The sequence below is a fragment of the Camelus dromedarius genome, chromosome 17 (assembly GCF_036321535.1).
Source record: "Camelus dromedarius isolate mCamDro1 chromosome 17, mCamDro1.pat, whole genome shotgun sequence".
In the NCBI taxonomy this organism is placed as follows: Eukaryota; Metazoa; Chordata; class Mammalia; order Artiodactyla; family Camelidae; genus Camelus; species Camelus dromedarius.
In genome coordinates, this window is record NC_087452.1 from 26,892,815 (window position 1) to 26,908,178 (window position 15,364).

The window sequence follows — 15,364 nt, forward strand, 5'->3', positions numbered from 1 at the left end:
GTTCTGGGCCACTGTGAGGATCCAGTGAGAATGTGAGTCAAGTATCAGCCAATGCCTGGCACACAGTATGTACTCAAGAAATGGACATTATTCTCCTCCTCCTCTTAGCATGATTATTGTAATTAAAGGCTGTCCTGGGATCAGAGGAGGCTTCTAATGTGGACGGGAGCTGGGGACAGTCTTGGTCTGAGGAGATAATTGCATTTAGAATGGTTAATACACTTAAGACAGAGTTATGAGCTTTGTTTCTCAAGCTAATATTAACACATTATTTGTCCTATTATAAAAATTTCATTGCAAAAAAAAAAAGCAAGCCCTCAAGGAAGTGCAGAGAATTGCAAAAATGAATGAATATGTAAATAGAATTCCCTATCACTTGAGTTTATACTGAGGACATTTTCTTTCAAATCCTTGCAAAGATTTTCCACATAAATTCACATAATATACATATACAGATACACATGTATACATGTATCTATACATACAAACATATCCATATTGATATAGAACACTATATGTATACACATAACACTAAATCTATAACATAACATGACATATGTAATAATATATATTTAACCAATTTTGTTATTTAAAAAATTGTTATCACAAATACTATTGTACACCCTAGTTTTTCCCACTTGGTTTTCATGTATAGGTAGTGGGCATCTTCCATGTTCGCAAACACAGATCGACGGCATCAATTTTAGCCATGGATTATACATTTTATGGAGATAACACAGCTCATTTAACCAGTCCCCTATCTCTGGACATTCACTTTATAGCCAATTTTTTTTTACAATTATGAACAGTGCTGGTTAATGCAAATCCTTGACTGTGTATCTTTGCACATGTGTTCAGTTATTTTCTTAAATTCTTAGGAATGGAATGCCACAGCTATAGGAAAGCACACGGCTCCCTGCAGGAGGACTGTGCTATCAACGCTCCCTGCAAGAATGTGCCAGCGGGCCACCTCCCCACCCTAGGTGTCCAAAACTCTCCAACACTAGGTATCATTCTGTCTTCATTTTGGCCAATCTGATAGGTGAAAAACAATACTCCATTGTTGCTTGAGCGTACATTTCTTTGGTTTCTGGAAAGGCCAAGCAACTTTCCTTACGTTTGTGGGCCGTTTGGGTTTCACTGGCTGAGAACTGCCATTGTCCAGTCCTTGGTGAGGTGCCTGGGAGGGTGTCTCCCCCCTCCGCCCTTCCCCACCCCAGGCCACAGGCTCAGGGGCTCCCCTGGAGTGTTGTTTCATAAGCAGGAAAGCTCTGCTTCCCACAGGGTTGGTCTCCCAGGGAGGCCGAGTTCTCACCCTCAGGCCTCGCAGCCAATCAGAGCTGGCATTAGTGGGATCCAGTTCCTTGACCTCGAGCTGCCCCCTTGCAAAGTCCCCTCTCCGGGCCCTGTCCACACCCTTGCACTAAGGAGACTTTAGAAACCAGATCTGCTTTAAAAAAAAAAAAAAACTGTTTTCTCCAAAATTCCAAACTCACCCAGCAAGTACATTCCAGGAGTGATTATTAGCATGACCTGGGGAGCCTTTTCAGAACATTCCTGTAAAGTCCAGGGCTCCTGAGAGGTTTAAAACGAGGTTGTACAAATGCCAAGGTCCCTGACCACTGAAAACACCCCAACCATCGATCCAGGGATACTGGTAAGAATTTTCCCTCTGGGTGGGTATAGAGACACACGCGTAAAGTGCTCACAACAGCAAAATAAGTGGTAACATCCCAAATGCGTGCCAGTAAGGACCTGCAAAAAAAAGTTACCAATGACATTTACCAGGAGACATTGTGCAAACAGTAGAAGAGTGCAGTGAAGCTGAAGGTGCTTGTGTGGAAAGATGCCCTCGAGACATCGTAAAGTGACAAAAGCAAGTTACAGAACAGTGCATCTCATGTTTGCACTTTTCAAAAGGAGAGATGGGAATTGTTCTAGACGTTATGGAAGTGGAGACGATTCCTGAGTGGGCATGTAGGAAACTACTCAACAGTCTCATCTGGGAGGGGAATTTGAAGTTATAGTATTGGGAGGTTTTTTGGCCATTGTCTATACCCATCTACAGTATTGAAATTATTAGCATGAATATGTTCTACTTTTATATAATGAAAAACTTAAACGTTTAAAAGTGAGCCTATGATCAATAATAGTTGTGATAATAGTGTGACTATCGAAATGCCGGTGATGAGCCAGGCACCGTGTGTTCTCTCATTTACTCTTAAAACGGCCCTATTTTGATGCCCATTTATGTGTGAGGAAACTGAGTCCTAGGTTAAGAGGCTTGTGAAGGCCACATGTGATTACAAGGCCCTGGCTCTTTCTGAAGGCCGTGGTTCTGGTGGAACTGAGACCTCGGCCTGTGTGGGCTTTGTCAGGACCTCTGCCAGTGGGCCCCTCCTCCTGCTAAATGGGCCCATGTGGCCAGTGGCTGCCGTGCTGGCAGGTGCAGAGCCCTTCCATCACTGCACAAGGTTCCAGTGGACAGCACTGCCTCACCATAGGTTTAGAGCCAGGCGGGCCTGGGCTCAATCCTGCTCCTCCACTTACTAACGGGGTGAGTTGAACTATTTAACCTTTCTGAGCCTCAGTGTTCTCATTTGTAAAATGGGATGGCAATATAGCTACACCTCACTGGGCTGTTGCAGGGATTAATTGAGATCACGCCTGTTGCAAGGTTAGCCCAAGGCCTGTCACGTGAGCAGCTTAAAGGGTAGCAAGGAGGGTAGGACTCTGTGGTAAGACAGTTTTGTGACCTTGGGCGGGTCACCTCGCTGCTCTGAGCCCCTGCCTCCTTGCCTGTAAAACAAGGTGGATGGCACCTACCCTGAATGGCTGCTGTAAGCATTGGAGCATAGAGTCCGGGTCCAGGGGAGGTCAAGGCCCTTCTCCCCTTTCTGAGAAGGAGTTTCCTCTGTCAGGTAAAGCGTCCTCACAAGACTTGGAAGTAAACTATTCTAGAAAAGGAATCCAGAAGGCCCATGTACCAACAACACAAGGCTCAACCCTCAACGTAAAATGATCATGGGACACTGACTTGTCACCCGTCAGATCAGAGGAGGGAGGAGACAGTTTGAACTTTTTATTGAAGAATAACGTAGATATAGAAAGTGCACCTTTCATGAAGACATGCGTTAACTTTTCAGCAGCTGAAAATATCTGTGCGGCCACAACTCGATCAAGGGCCATCAACAGCACCCCAAAAGCCCCCATCGTGCCCCTTCTAAGCACTTTCAGTCCCCCATGAAGGTAACCACTATCCTGACTTCTAATACCATAGATTAGTTTTTAGTAAACAAACTTAAGAGATTCGTAATGCCCAGAGTGAGTTGGGGTGTAGACAATCCAGTCATCTCAGACACTGATGGTGGACGTGTGAAGTGGTACAGGCATTCTGGAAGAGCTGCTGAATGAAAACTTGGGTCCGCTCACCGGCACCAGTAAAGCCAATTGACTGACACCAGGTTGTGGTGAAGGGAGGTGCAGGGTTTATTGTAAGGCACCAGACAGGGAGTCCAGGACAGCTCGTGAGCAAAAAAACCCCGAACTCTCGGAGAGCCTTCTCCAAAGCATTTTTAAAGGCAAGGCGGGGGAGGGAGTCCCCACGTGTGTGATCGGCTCGTGCACAATTCTCTGGTTGATGGTGAGGTAACAGGGCGGTGTTAACATTATCAATCCTTAAGCTTCAGTAGATCTGGGAGCTACCTGCTCGTGGTCATCAAGTAGTTAATTTCTTCCTTTTGGTGGGAGTTTTGGCATCCATAAAATCATTCAGGAAATGTGCATCAGATACTGTTAACTAGATGCTGCTGGAGAGGAGCTAAAGCACAGGGTAGGGGAGAGGTCTGCCCCAGGGAAGGCCCCACAGGATCCTGCTTCGTTGCAGAGGTAATTTGGTAGCATCTGCTAAAATTTAAAATATGTGTACCCTTTGGCCCAGCATTTCTACCTCAGTATCTGCCCTGGGGAAACACTCACATTCGTGCACAGAAAGGCAAGCACAAGGATGTTTGGAGCAGAATTATTTGTAATAGTGACAAATTTGAAACAACCTAAATGTTCAACTAAAGGAGATTTGTTTTAAAAAAAAAAAAACACTATGGCATCAGGCTGTATTATACACTGAAGTAGATCAAAACACTAAAGCAATCTACATAAATTAACATAGAAATATCTACAGGACATATTGTAGAGCTTAAAAAGCAAGCTGCAGAAAAATAACCAAAACACACACACAGCATCAAAAACAGTGATGACTGGAGAAGGGGTGACATTGAGGTTGGGAGGGGACAGTAAGGAGAAATACTGCTTTTAAATTTATATGCAGTTGGGTTGTTCCAAACGTTTAATGCAGTCATGGATTTGTGCATTACTTGCATGAACTATTTTACAAGCATTTCAGGCAAATTAAACAGCTCACCCACCAAGTGCAGGCGAGCGGAGGAGGGCTGCCCCCTGCCTCCTGGGGCGGGGGCGGTTCCTCGGCTTGGGTTCCAGGAGGGCAGTGCCCTGGGCCTCTGAGGCCTAAGGAGCTGGAACGAGTGGAGCAGTGAGAAGACCCTGGAGACGGGGATCATGGAGGCTTCCTTTGTTGGAAGGCAGCGCCCTCATTACCGCTCTGGGGCTGAGAACCCAACACCAGTGTGATGTAAGTGGACCCCTGGAAAGAAACAGGTCCCAGCATTTGGCACCTTCTCCAGACAGTGCCCAGCACTTTCAGGGAAGGATGGCTGGCTTTGATTGTACCTGTCTCGGGGGGGTGGAAGAGAGAAGCAGCACGTGTCACTCACACAGCGCAGTGCCCAGTGGTCGTGGGCCTGGGAGTGAGGAACAAGAAGGGGTGGGAGGCGGCCAAGGGCCACACTAAAGTATTCCACTTGTAAGAGCTAGCTTAGTGGGGAGACTGGCCCAGCTCAATCCATGGAGAAGGGTTCCTTAACCTCTCTGAGCCTCAGTTTCCTCTTCTGTAAAATGGGGCGTAGTCTCTTGCCATCACACACACACACAATATGTGGCTAGGATCGCAGGCTCCTGAGTTTATCTGTATATATTTATATCCCAAGTCAGACTGCCTCCAGTCTAATTGCAGCACTGCCACTATGTCTTATGAGGCTTAAGTGAGGCCATGTTAGTAAAGCCTTTTCTTTTTCTTTTTTTATATTGACATATAGTCGGATTACAATGCTGTGTCAATTTCCAGCGTACAGCATAGTGATTCAGTTATATATATATTTCTATATATCCCTTTTCATATTCTTTTCCATTATAGGCTATTACAAGATTTTGAACATAGCCCCTTGTGCTGTTCAGTAGGACCTTATTGTTTATCTATTTTTTGTATAGTAGTATCTGCAAATCCTGAACTCCCAGTTTATCCCTCTACCCTCCCCATTTACCCCTGGTAACCGCAGATTTGTTTTCTATGTCTGTGAGTCTGTTTCTGTATTGTAAATAAGTTCATTTGTGCCATTTTTTAAGATTCCTCATATAAGTGATATCATGTAACATTTTTTCTTTCTCTTTCTGGCTTACTTCACTTTGAATGATGATCTCAGGTCCACCCATGCTGCTGCAAATGACATTCTTTTGTTTTTTAATTGCTGAGTAGTATTCCATTGTGTAAATATACCACAACTTCTTTATCCAGTCATCTGTTGATGGATATTTAGGTTGCTTCCATGTCTTGACTAGTGGATATAGTGCTGCTTTGAACATTGGGGTACATGCATCTTTTTTTTAACATTTTTTATTGATTTATAATCATTTTACAATGTTGTGTCAAATTCCAGTGTAGAGCACAATTTTTCAGTTATACATGAACATACATATATTCATTGTCACATTTTTTTCTCTATGAGCTACCATAAGATCTTGTATGTATTTTCCTGTGCTATACAGTATAATCTTGTTTATCTATTCTACATTTTGAAATCCCAGTCTATCCTTTCCCACCCACACATCTTTTTTTTCTTTTTTTCTCCATTTTATTTTTTAAAATCTATTTTTATTGAAGTATAGTCAGTTTACAATGTTGTGTCAGTTTCTGGTGTACAACACAATACTTCAGTAACATAGGAACATACATACGTTCGTTCTCACATTCTTCTTCACCATAGTTTACAAGATACTGAATATGGTTCCCTGTGCTAGAGTATAAACTTGTTTATCTATTTTATAAATATCAATATCTGCAAATCTCCAACTGTCAATTTATTCCTTCCCACCCTCTTCCCCCCTGGTAACCATAAGTTTGTTTTCTATCTCTGTGAGACTGTTTTGTTAATAAGTTTGTTTGTCTTTTTCTTTTCTTTTTTCAGGTTCCACGTAAGTGATATCATGTGGTATTTTTCTTTCTCTTTCTGGCTTACTTCACTTTGAATGACACTCTCCAGGAACATCCATGTTGCTGCAAATGGCATTATTTTATTATTATTTATGGCTGAGTAGTATTCCATTGTGTAAATATACCACAACTTCTTTATCCAGTCATCTGTCAATGGACATTTAGATTGTTTCCATGTCTTGGCTGTTGTAAATAGAGCTGCTGTGAACACTGAGGTGCATGTGTCTTTCTGAATCAAGGTTCCCTCTGGATATATGCCCAGGAGTGGGATTGCTGGATCATATGACTAGTCTATTTGTAGTTTTTTGAGGAATTTCCATACTGTTTTCCATAACGACTGCACCAAATTACGTTTCCCTCCACACCCTCTCCAGCATTTACTTCTTCTGGTTTTTTAATGATGGCCATTCTGACTGGTGTGAGGTGATACCTCATTGTAGTTTTGATTTGCATTTCTCTGATAATTAGCGATACTGAGCATTTTTTCATGTGCCTCTTGGCTATTTGTCTTCATTGGAGAATTGCTTGTTTAGGTCTTCTGCCCACTTTTGGATTGGGTTGTTTTTTTTTTGTTAAGTTGTATGAGCTGTCTATACATTCTGAAAATTAAGCCTTTGTCAGTTGCATCACTTGCAAATATTTTCTCCCATTCCCTAGGTTGTCATTTTGTTTTGCTTATGGTTCCCTTTGCTGTGCAAAAGCTTGTACGTCTAATTAGGTCCTATTTGTTTATTTTTGCTTTTCTTTCTACTGTCTGAGTAGCCTGCCCTAGGAGAACATTGCCAAGATTTGTGTCAGAGAATGTTTTGCCTACATTTTCTTCTAAGAGGTTTATAGTGTCTTGTCTTATGTTTAAGTCTTTAAGCTATTTTGAGTTTTTTCTGTGTGTATGGTATTCTAACTTCAGTAACTTACATGCTGCTATCCAGTTTTCGTTTTTGGACTTTTTAATGATGCCCATTCTGATGAGTGTGAGGTGATACCTAATTGATTTGCACTTCTCTGATAATTAGCAATATTGAGCATTTTTTTCATGTGCCTGTTGGCCATTTGTATGTCTTCATTGGAGAATTGCTTGTTGAGGTCTTTTGACCATTTTTGGATTGAGCTGTTTGCTTTTTGTTAAGTTATATGAGCTATTTATATGTTCTGGAAATTAAACCTTAGTCACATCATTTGCAAGTATTTTCTCCCATTCCGTAGGTTGTCTTTTCGTTTTGCTTATGGTTTCCTTTGCTGTGCAAAAGCTTATAAGTTTAATTAGGTCCCATTTGTTAATTGTTGCTTTTATTTCTATTGCCTGGGTAGACTGTTCCAGGAGAGCATTGACACAAATATTGGTAAAGTCTTAACACAGTGCCCAGCTCCAGGACTTGCTCAATAAACACTTGCTGAATTATTAAGGTGGTTTTTCTTTACTAAGCATCTCTGTACCAGGAACTGTGCTGGACATTGAAGACACATCCCTGAATAAATCACAGTCCCTGTTCTCATGGTGTTTAGAGTTTAATTGGAGGGAGGAGGGCTGAATAAAGACACGCAGAGACACACCCACCCCCCAATTCACTCTAGGTTACAAGGACAAATACTCTGAGGTCCTACCTTAATCTCCACTAACGTCAGAATTCAGACCCTTCTGTGTTTATCCAAGATGCACTTTTGCCAGTACCTGCTCTGTCTCCCCCACCAGTCCAAAGGATTGTGCACAGATGTGACCTCAGTGTGTCAAAAATATGTATGTTGTGAAGATATCAAAATCACAACACGGCGGGGAGGGCATAGCTCAGTGGTAGAGTGCATGCTTAGCACGCACGAGGTCCTGGGTTCAATCTCCAATACCTCCATTATAAATAAATAAATAAAACCCTAATACCTTCCCCTGCAAAAAAAAGCACAACACATAAATGGCTACAGTCAGCGTTGACAGCATCTACTAGAGCTGAACATTCACCTGCCTTCTGACCCAGCAGTTCCACTGCTGCATATTTGCCAAACAGAAGCAAGCACTGTTTACCCCCCAAATTCATAGAAAAGTGTACATAGCAGCTTTGTTAGTCATGTCTGAAACTGGAAGCCACCCAAAGGTCCTTCCACAGGACAACAGACGAGCACACTGTGATGCAGCCCTAAGAGGGACTACGGCTGAGCAACAGAGAATGAACTGCCAATACAGGCAACAGCCTTGATGAATCTCAAGCACGCTTGGGAGGGAAAGAAACCAGACCAGAAACAGTAAATTTTCTTTATTTTATTTTATTAAATTGAAGTATAGTCAGTTACAATGTGTCAATTTCTGGTGTGCAACACAATGTCTCAGTCATGCACATACATACATATATTTGTTTTCATGTTCTTATTCATTAAAGGTTATACCTGATATTGAATATAGTTCCCTGTGCTCTACAGAAGAAACTGTTTTAAAATCTATTTTTATATATAGCGGCTAAGATATGCAAATATCAAACTCCCAAATTTATCTCTTCCCACTCCCTTTCCCCCAGTAACCATAAGATTGTTTACTATGTCTGGGAGTCTGTTTCTGTTTTGTAGATGAGTTCATTAGCGTCTTTTTTTCTTTTTTTGGATTCCACATATGAGTGATATCATATGGCATTTTTCTTTCTCTTTCTGGCTTACTTAGAATGATGATTTCCAGGTCCATCCATGTCACTGCAAATGGCATTATTCTATTTTTTTTATCCACTATATAAATATACCACTACTTCTTTATCCAGTCATCTGTCAATGGACATTTAGGTTGCTTCCATGTCTTGGCTATTGTATATAGTGCTGCTATGAACATTGGGGTGCATGTTACTTTTCAAATTAGACTTCTCACTGGAGATACACCCAGGAGTGGGATTGCTGGATCATAGGGTAAATCTATTTTTAGTGTTTTCAGGACTCTCCATACTGTTTTCATAATGGCTGTACCAAACTACATTCCCAGAGCAGTGTAGGAGGGTTCCCTTTTCTCCACACCCTCTCCAGCATTTATCATTCGTACACTTTTGAATGATGGCCATTCTGACTGGTGTGAGGTGATACACCTTACTGTAGCTTTGATTTGCATTTTTTTTCTGATAATTAGCAATATTGAGCATTTTTTTTCATGTGCCTCTTGGCCATCTGTCTTCATTGGAGAATTGCTTGTCTAGGTCTTCTGCCCACTTTTTGATTGGGTTGTTTGTTTTTTTAAGTTGTATGAGCTGTTTATATATTCTGGAAATTAAGCTTTTGTCAGTCACATCATTTGCAAATATTTTCTCCCATTCCCTAGGTTGACTTTGTTTCGCTTATGGTTTCCTTTCGTGCAAAAGGTTATAAGTTTAATTAGGTCCCATTTGTTTATTTTTGCTTTTCTTTCTATTGCCTGGGTAGACTGCCCTAGGAGAACACTGCTAACATTTATGTCAGAGAGTGTTTTGTCTACATTTTCTTCTAAAAAATTTATAGTGTCTTGTCTTATGTTTAACTCTTTAAGCCATTTTGAGTTTATTCTTATGTATGGTGTGAGGGAGTGTTCTAACTGCACTGATTTACATGCTGCTGTCCAGTTTTCCCAACCCCATTTGCTGAAGAGACTGTCTTTACTCCATTGTGTGTTCTTGCCTCCTTTGTCAAAGATTAATTGACCAAAAGTGTGTGGGTTTATTTCAGGCTCTCTATTCTATTCCACTGACCTATGTGTCTGTCTTTGTACCAATACCATGCTGTTTTGATTACTGTGGATCTGTAGTATTGTCTGAAGTCTGGGAGGGTTATTCCTTCCAGCTTCATTCTTTTTCTTCAGCATTGCTTTGGCTCTTCTGGGTCTTTTGTGATCCCATATAAATTTTAGGATTAGTTCTAGTTTCGTGAAAAATGTCCTGGTAATTTGATAGAGATCACATTAAATCTGCAGATTGCTTTGGGTAGTATGGCCATATTAATGATATTAATTCTTCCAATCCAAGGACATGGAATATCTTTCCATTTCTTTAAGTCATGTTTAATTTCCTTAGTCATTGTTTGGTAGGTCTCTGCATATGTCTTTCACTTCTTTGGTCAGATTTATTCCTAAGTTTTTTTTTTTTTTTGGATGTAATTTTAAAAGGGATTGTTTCTTTACTTTCCTTTTCTGATATTTCATTGTTAGAGTAAAGAAATGCACTGATTTCTGTATGTTAATCTTGTACCCTGCTACCCTGCTGAATTCTTTTATCAGCTGTAGTAGGTTTTGTGTGGAGCTTTTAGGGTGTTCTGTATATAGTATGATGATATCCGTATGTAGTGACAATTTAACCTCTTTTATTGCAATTAGGATCCTTTTTCTTTCTTTTTTTAATTGAAGTATAGTCAGTTTACAGTGTTGTGTCAGTTTCTGGTATGTAGCGTAATGCTTCAGTCATACATGAACATACATATATTCGTTTTCATATTTTTTCAGCATATGTTACTACAAGATATTGAATATAGTTCCCTGTGCTATATAGTATGAACTTGTTGTTTATCTATTATATATATATTAATTAGTATCTGCAAATCTTGAACTCCTAGTTTAGCCCTTCCCACTCCGCTCCCCCAACCCCCAATCCCTTTTATTTCTTTTCCTTGCCTGATTGTTGTGGCTAGGACTTCCAAGACTATGTTGAATAAGAGTGGTGAGATTGGGCATCCTCGTCTTGTTCCAGATTTTAGTGGGAAGTCTTCGAGTTTTTTATTGCTGGCTGTGGGTTTGTCATAAATAGCATTTATTATGTTGAGGTATTTCCCTCTGTACCCACTTTTGTAAGAGTTTTTATTATAAATGGGTGTTGAATTTATCAAATCTTTTTTTCTGCAGCTATTGAGATGATCATGTGATTTTTGTCCTTTGCTTTGCTGATGTAGTGTAGCACGTTGATTGATTTGCCTATCCTTTTGTCCCTGGGATGACTCCAACTTGATCGTGGTGTGTGATATTTTTATGTGCTGTTGGATTCTGTTTGCTAGTATTTTGTTGAGGTTTTCTGCATCTATGCCAAACAGTAAATTTTCTGATTCCATTTATATGAAGTTCTAGAACAAGAGAAACACATCTTCAGTGATAGGAGTCAGAACAATGTTTACTCTGGGAGAAGGCGGGCACTGAATGAGAAAGGGCACAAAGGAGCCCCCTGAGGTGCAGGGCTGTTTTGTATCTTGATCTTGGAAGTGGTTATGTAGGTGAGCACACATGCAGTATTGCACTGAGCTAGGCACTTAAGGTCAGTGCACTTTATGGACGTGTGCTATACCTGAAATTTTAAAATGTTCACAAAGCAATATCCCAGAGGTGTGATGTGGTGCATACGCCCCGTGGGGAAGGCTAGGGGCCATGTGTGATGGTGCCGTGGTCTCCTTGATGCATCTCAAACACAGACATCAGCCTCCAGGGGAAGCAGCGGAGCCAAGTGAAGAAAAGGAGACTTTGGGGACAGGCTCTTTGAAGGTCACCAAGGACCAACTGTAAGAGGTTTCTCTCAGCAACTGAGGTGTGAGAGGAAGCAGGTGGTGGTCACAGGAAGGACAGGAGAGATGTGAATGTCTTTGGCTTCAGCCGTCATTGAGCTGTGTTCAGCCACAGTTGGGTATGTTGTGCAATATACAATAGTATTTCCTCTGGAAATTGTAGGTGCTAATATTCACCAACCAAAATGATACCTGAGCCAGCATTCTCAGTCCCTAAACGGTGTGAACAGATGAGAAGTGGCTGTATTTATCAACACAGTCCTTAGAAAAGAGTATCAATGGCCCGTAAGACGTCAGCAGAGACCCAGGTGGCCTCTCAAATCAGCTTTGCCTTGGCAAGGGGCTGCTCGCTCACTGAACTCCAGTCACTGCAGGGAAGGACTCTTCCGTGATCACTGAGCTTTCACTGGACACAAGCTGGCCTGATTTTCCAACAAGATTTTCATGCAGGCAGGGTTGGTGGGAGTGTAAGGGACACTTCTTTGAACTTAGAGTCTAGGAGCTGCTCCTTATGAAATTCTGGTTTTGTAATGCTAATGGTGCCCTTGGGACCCAGCCCCACTTCCCAGGCACATGTGGGGAGATGTGAGAAGCAGCTCATATCCCCTTTGGGGCCTCTGGAGCAGGTCCTTTTTCTGTGCCTTGGAATTTTCTTCCACAAATGAGGTTACTTGTCCTTTGAGTCTTTTTGTTTAAACCATAAAAGAAGCTTGGCCAAATCCCAAACACCCTCCCTCTTCTGTGCCCTCCTTGGTGGCAGAGCTCAAAATGGGAGGACCCCAGGGAAACATTAGGACCCCAGGGCCTTCTGTCCACCCCAAGTAACCCCTGGGCAGGCAGCACGGGGGCCTGCCTCAGTGCTGGCCCTGATTTACTCTCTGTGGGATTACCCAGTTTCCTCCTAGAGCCCAGGGCTCCCCATGCAGGTGCATTCATTCATTCATTCATCCATTCATTCTTCCAGTAAACCATTACTGAGCATCCAATCTGAGCCCAGCCCTGGACCAGGCCCTGGGGAGACAGCTATGAACAGCACCCAGTCCCCTCCTCAAGGCGAGTAAAGTCTGGTGGAGGAGACAGAGCTCAACCATAGTTCAGTGGTGAATATTAATATAAGAGAAATCTGGGGTGCTGTGGGATCATGTGATGAAGGGGGACCTCCTTGAGGAAGTGGCATTTCAGCCAAGACCTAAAGGATAAAAAGGAGTAGCCAGGCAGAGCTGGGGATAGCCCCCTAGGAAGAGGGGACCACTTATGAAAAAGGGGGGAAGTGAGAGACGGCCTGGCTTTCAGGGACCCCAGTGGTTCCTAGGGGCTGGAGGGGTGGGGGCGTGAGGAAGGTGGTCCCGGTTTCTTCGCTGACCTTCCCGCATATGACTGCTCCTGCATCCCCTCCACTCCGGCCACCCTGGCCACCTTGGTGTCCCCTGAACACTTGGGCACTCCAGCCTCAGGACACTTGCTCTAGCTGTTTCCTCCATCTGCGCCCTTCTTCCCCAAAATATCTATGTGGCTAACTGCCCAGCTTCCTGCAAGTCTGTGCCCACATCTCACCTTCTCAGTGAGGCCCCTCTGAGCAGCCACTGATTACCACACAGCCACCCAACCACCACCCACTCCTCCCTGCCCCTAGCTTTCCTTCTTTCCGTGTATCTATCACCTTTTAACATACTATCTACTTCACTTACTCATTGTATTTATTGTCTGTCTCTCCCACGAGAATGTCAGCCCCACAAAGTCAAGGACCTTTGTTTTCTTCGCTAAGGCATCCCAAGCCCTTGAACATCTGAAGGAACAAATAAATGGGGTTTGAGAAGTTGGCAGGAAGGGGCCAGGCTGCAGAGGTCTTGAAGGTCAGGGGAAGGCATGTGAGTTTGATTCCAAGTAAAAAGGGAAGGACCAGAGGGTTTTAAGGAGGGCAGGATCAGAGTCTGTGTTACATGTTAAAAGCTTGCTCTGGAATCTGTTGGAGAGTGGTTTGAAGGAGGGCAAGTGATGTAGCATCCAGGCATGCGGCAGGGGTGCCTGGGCTAGGGTGGGCACCTCGGAAGAGGTGGATGGACTGAAGAGATCCCAGGAGGGGGACTTGATCATGCCTTGGTGATCTGAGGACCACAGAGTTGCAGGCAGACATGGCAAGGCAACCCCCAGGCTCCTGCTTGAGCAGTAGGGCAGGAGCGGAGCCACTTACAAGATGGGAGCACAGGGGAGGAACAGACTGGAGATTGAAGTGGTCAAGAATTCTGTCTGGGCTCTGGTGAGTTGGGCCTGTTAGTCTTTCAAGAGGAGATGTCACATAGCCTGTTGGACAGAGTTTAAGCTCAGAGCAAGAGTCTGAATTAGAAACATACTTGGGAATTGTTGGCGTAGGGTTGTTTTTAAAATCATGAGAGAGTAGAGGGAGAAGAAAAGGTGTCTCAGAACTGACACTGAGGACCAAACCCTGAAGCCTTCTGAGCTCGCTCTTGAAGGATGAGGAGTCTGCCGGGAAGGCAGAGAGAAGGCAGTCCAGGTGGAAGTAACAGTACAATGAGACCTCAGCATAAAAGAACACGGATCTCAGTACTCCGCACAACTGTCAAGTGCATCAGACAGGCTGTGAGGACCTGTCACAGCTAAGGGGGGCCTGAGGAGATATGACAGCTGAATGTAATGTGGTATTTTGGATGAGATCCTGGAATAGAAAAAGAATATTAGGTAAAAACTAAGGAAATCTGAATAAGGCATTGACTTTAGTTAATAAGAATGTCCATTAGTTGATAATTAGTTAATTTAGTTAATAATTAGTTCACTAATTACAACAGATGTGTCATAATACACACATGTATATCTATGTATGTGTGCAATGTTAATAACAGAAATAATAGGGAAAGTGGGTGCAAGGTATGAGGAATGCTGTACTGTCTTCTCAATTTTTCTGTAAATCTAAAACTTCTAAAAAAAAAAATCTTTTTTCAAAAAAGCATGGGTGGAGGGTATAGCCCAAGTGGTAGAGTGCATGCTTAGCACGCACGAGGTCCTGGGTTCAATCCCCAGCACTTCTTCTAGGAGTACATAATAAAACCTAATTACTTCCCCTTGCAAAACAAACAAAAGCATAAATGGTGCTCAACACACACTCACACTCTCACACTCACACTCTCACACTCACACACTCACACTCTTACACTCTCACACTCACACTCACACTCTCACACTCTCACTCTCACACTCACACTTTCACGCTCATTCACATTCACACACACACTCACACCCACACACACTCTCACTCACACTCTCCAATTTACACACTCACACATTCTCACCCACACACTCACACACTCACTCTCACACTCTCCAAAGACTGTAGGACTTTGTTTCTCTGGAGACGGCTTTGACCTTGATCAATTGCTTCTGTGGTCAAGATTCAGGGACACTATGAATATGTCTTCACTCCTCTCCTGCCAAGGAGCAGAAGGTCCTCACCTCCACTCGTTTCCTTTCTATTCACAGAAAGAATACTCTCCTCAGGCCGTATTTCACAACGAAAATGAGAAGCAGAGATTAAAC